Consider the following 5,199-nt stretch of genomic DNA (forward strand, 5'->3'; position numbering starts at 1 on the left):
ACTCAAAACCCCAATCATGGGTAAGACTGCCGACCTGACTGCTGTCCAGAAGGCCACTATTGACACCCTCAAGCAAGAGGGTAAGACACAGAAAGAAATTTCTGAATGAATAGGCTGTTCCCAGAGTGCTGTATCAAGGCACCTCAGTGGGAAGTCTGTGGGAAGGAAAAAGTGTGGCAGAAAACGCTGCACAACGAGAAGAGGTGACCGGACCCAGAGGAAGATTGTGGAGAAGAGCCGATTCCAGACCTTGGGGGACCTGCGGAAGCAGTGGACTGAGTCTGGAGTAGAAACATCCAGAGCCACCGTGCACAGGCATGTGCAGGAAATGGGCTACAGGTGCTGCATTCCTCAGGTCGAGCCACTTTTGAACCAGAAACAGCGGCAGAAACGCCTTACCTGGGCTACAGAGAAGCAGCACTGGACTGTTGCTCAGTGGTCCAAAGAACTTTTTTCAGATGAAAGCAAATTCTGCATGTCATTCGGAAATCAAGGTGCCAGAGTCTGGAGGAAGACTGGGGAGAAGGAAATGCCAAAATGCCAGAAGTCCAGTGTCAAGTACCCACAGTCAGTGATGGTCTGGGGTGCTGTGTCAGCTGCTGGTGTTGGTCCACTGTGTTTTATCAAGGGCAGGGTCAATGCAGCTAGCTATCAGGAGATTTTGGAGCACTTCATGCTTCCATCTGCTGAAAAGCTTTATGGAGATGAAGATTTCATTTTTCAGCACGACCTGGCACCTGCTCACAGTGCCAAAACCACTGGTAAATGGTTTACTGACCATGGTATCACTGTGCTCAATTTGCCTGCCAACTCTCCTGACCTGAACCCCATAGAGAATCTGTGGGATATTGTGAAGAGAACGTTGAGAGACTCAAGACCCAACACTCTGGATGAGCTAAAGGCCGCTATCGAAGCATCCTGGGCCTCCATAAGACCTCAGCAGTGCCACAGGCTGATTGCCTCCATGCCACGCCGCATTGAAGCAGTCATTTCTGCCAAAGGATTCCCGACCAAGTATTGAGTGCATAATTGTACATGATTATTTGAAGGTTGATGTTTTTTGTATTAAAAACACTTTTCTTTTATTGGTCGGATGAAATATGCTAATTTTGTGAGATAGGAATTTTGGGTTTTCATGAGCTGTATGCCAAAATCATCCGTATTAAGACAATAAAAGACCTGAAATATTTCAGTTAGTGTGCAATGAATCTAAAATATATGAATGTTAAATTTTCATCATTACATTATAGAAAATAATAAACTTTATCACAATATGCTAATTTTTTGAGAAGGACCTGTATGTAGTTTTAATTCAGTCATAATAGGGAAGTGATTACTTTCCATAAACAAACACCTGCTAGAGAATCTGAAACTAATGTTAAATCAATTGCTGACACTGTATTTTCTCTCAAATTAATTCTCGGTCCTCTCCCATCATTCAAAACTACCAAATTTTTCACATCCATTATTTCTTCAATTACACCCCCATTTTGATCATTATGATCACTCCATAGTGAGCTATGTCCATTAAAATCCCCACACCAAATCACTTTACCCTATAAATACTTCCCAAGTTCCTCCATTAGATCTAAAGAAAGTCTTTTACATGGATTATAAAAATGTATTATTTTAATTTTTCCATTTATTGTCCAAATTTCAATAATAATATATTCTAACTCTTTTCCTTTAGCTAAAATTCTAAATTGAATCCCCTTTTTAATGAATATTATACATCCTCCTCCTGATCCTCCCTCTCTATCTCTTCTAATGCTTTCATATCCTTTGATAACAAAATCAAGATGTGGTTTAAGCCAAGTTTCCTGAATGCTTATAATATCAAATTCTTCTTTAAAATCTTTAATAAATCCTTTAAACTCTTGCCCATTTGAAATTAGACTTCTATCATTCCATTTTAAGATGATCAATTTGTTCTTTCTTCCAGTCCTCGTACCCTCCCTTCTTCCCCTAATCTCTTATTTATGTGCTCCCAGGATATATCCTTAATACCGAAAAACCTCTCTGCTCCTTTCACGATTATTTAGATTTTTTCTATCTTGTGCTTAACTTGATCTGAATAATTAATTACATAAGCAATAAACATCATAATCTTTTCAACTGTCAGTACTGTGTCTGATCTAATCTGCCTTTACTCTGGTGTTGGACTCAGCTGAACTTTTCCTGGAACATCTTTTGGTTTCTTCACTCTTTTTGCAGCTTCTGCACAACTTCTATTATTAATGACTTTAACTTGTTCAATTTCCACTGCTTTTCTCCTTACTTCACATCCTCCATACATCACCCTATGTTGCCCTCCACAGTTACAAGTATCCTTTCTGTACTTGATTTTCTGTGTCATTGTAATGTTTTTCCTATGTACAGCGCTTTGAATGCCTTGTCACTGAAGAGCGCTATATGAATAAACTTGACTTGACTTTATTTGACTTGGCCAGGGATGTATTCAACTCCCTCCTTCAGGAGAGTTTTGGCCAGATTCTGGGGGAGGTTGAAGACATAGAGTCTGAGTGGACTAAGTTCTCTGCCTCAATGGTCGATGCTGTCACCCGTCGCTGTGGCCGCAAGGTCTGCGGTGCCTGTCGTGGCGGCAATCCCTGAACCCTGTGGTGGACACCAGCAGTAAGGGATGTCGTCAAGGTGGAGGAGTTCTATTGGCTGTGGTTGGCTTGTGGGACTCCTGAGGTGGCTGATGGGTACCATGAGGCCAAGTGTGCCATAAACCGTGCGGTGGGAGAGACAAAAACTCGGGCCTGGGAGGAGTTCGGTGAGGCCATAGAAATGGACTACTGGTTGGCCTTGAAGAAATTCTGGCAAACTGTCTGCCGCCTCAGGAGAAGGAAGCTTCGCTAACACTGTTTACAGTGGGGATGGGGAGCTGCTTACATCGTGGGGGGACATTATCGGGCGGTGGAAGGAGTACTTCAAAAAATCTCCTCAATCCTGCCGTCATGCCTTCCCTGGTGGAGGCAGAGACTGGGGACTCGACCTCGTTTCGTGGTGAAACTAAAATCGTTTGCTCACTCTCCATGTTTCAATATGTCAACTTAATCTAGCTGCCACTTTTCCTCTTCCTCCTGAGCACACCCCCCTTAACCCCTCTGCTCATCCTAACACTTTGCCGTGCCCCTCAATGTGTCTTGGTACTTGGTACTTTGGTAGAATTTATCAAAATTTGTCTGGGGGCGGGGTTATAATTTTACAGTCGGTTTGCAAAGCCATTTTGCAACGTGTATTTCGGATCATTTTCTTTTTAGAAGGAACATCTAACTATTGAGTTTTAGTAAAGCTGAAGAATAATAATAAAAATTTAACCCTCATCTTGGGTTTGTTAATGGAAGGTGTTTGTTTCTCTTCTTTACTATTGTTAAAAATATTATGCATTTTGCTAAATTATATAGTGCTGGTGAGAATTTGGTAATTTATTGTTAATTTTGTCTGATGAGCATAGGATTTAAATTATACTTACAAGTTCAAATACATGCATACAGCCCGATTTGGTTGAATGCCTCTTAGCAAAGACAAAGGACAATGTTTGAACAACTTTTCTGACAATAGTGGTCAAATATCCAGTACAAATTATACCAGGACCTTGCTCATAGCTACAATAAGTCACCAGAAAAAAATGTTTTAGTCAAAGTAGGTGCTTTTATTTTTCCTTCATGTTTCCATGCATACCTTAACCAAGTAAAATGTTTACATTCACTCCTCATGGGCTTGACAGGATTAAGGTTGGGGCTTTGGCAAAGCCTTTCCAGATGCTTAATATTGGGTTACTTTATATTTTTTTAAATACATTTCATTGTATCCTGGAAAAAAAACAAAAACTAAAATGCAACAAATCCATCATTCGACCCTCAAATTTTAAGGAAGACATACAGGTCCTTCTCAAAATATTAGCATATTGTGATAAAGTTAATTATTTTCCATAGTGTAATGATGAAAATTTAACATTCATATATTTTAGATTCATTGCACACTAACTGAAATATTTCAGGTCTTTTATTGTCTTAATACGGATGATTTTGGCATACAGCTCATGAAAACCCAAAATTCCTATCTCACAAAATTAGCATATCATTAAAAGGGTCTCTAAATGAGCTAAGAACCTAATCATCTGAATCAACGAGTTAACTCTAAACACCTGCAAAAGATTCCTGAGGCCTTTAAAACTCCCAGCCTGGTTCATCACTCAAAACCCCAATCATGGGTAAGACTGCCGACCTGACTGCTGTCCAGAAGGCCACTATTGACACCCTCAAGCAAGAGGGTAAGACACGGAAATACATTTCTGAACGAATAGGCTGTTCCCAGAGTGCTGTATCAAGGCACCTCAGTGGGAAGTCTGTGGGAAGGAAAAAGTGTGGCAGAAAACACTGCACAACGAGAAGAGGTGACCGGACCCTGAGGAAGATTGTGGAGAAGGGCCGATTCCAGACCTTGGGGGACCTGCGGAAGCAGTGGACTGAGTCTGGAGTAGAAACATCCAGAGCCACCGTGCACAGGCGTGTGCAGGAAATGGGCTACAGGTGCCGCATTCCCCAGGTCAAGCCACTTTTGAACCAGAAACAGCAGCAGAAGCGCCTGACCTGGGCTACAGAGAAGCAGCACTGGACTGTTGCTCAGTGGTCCAAAGTACTTTTTTCGGATGAAAGCAAATTCTGCATGTCATTCGGAAATCAAGGTGCCAGAGTCAGGAGGAAGACTGGGGAGAAGGAAATGCCAAAATGCCAGAAGTCCAGTGTCAAGTACCCACAGTCAGTGATGGTGTGGGGTGCCGTGTCAGCTGCTGGTGTTGGTCCACTGTGTTTTATCAAGGGCAGGGTCAATGCATTGAAGCAGTCATTTCTGCCAAAGGATTCCCGACCAAGTATTGAGTGCATAACTGTACATGATTATTTGAAGGTTGACGTTTTTTGTATTAAAAACACTTTTCTTTTATTGGTGGAATGAAATATGCTAATTTTGTGAGATAGGAATTTTGGGTTTTCATGAGCTGTATGCCAAAATCATCCGTATTAAGACAATAAAAGACCTGAAATATTTCAGTTAGTGTGCAATGAATCTAAAATATATGAATGTTAAATTTTCATCATGACATTATGGAAAATAATGAACTTTATGACAATATGCTAATATTTTGAGAAGGACCTGTATGACGCTTTTAAATTCTTCCTTTTCACACTT

This window comes from Girardinichthys multiradiatus, chromosome 14 (assembly GCF_021462225.1).
Source record: "Girardinichthys multiradiatus isolate DD_20200921_A chromosome 14, DD_fGirMul_XY1, whole genome shotgun sequence".
Lineage (NCBI taxonomy): Eukaryota > Metazoa > Chordata > Actinopteri > Cyprinodontiformes > Goodeidae > Girardinichthys > Girardinichthys multiradiatus.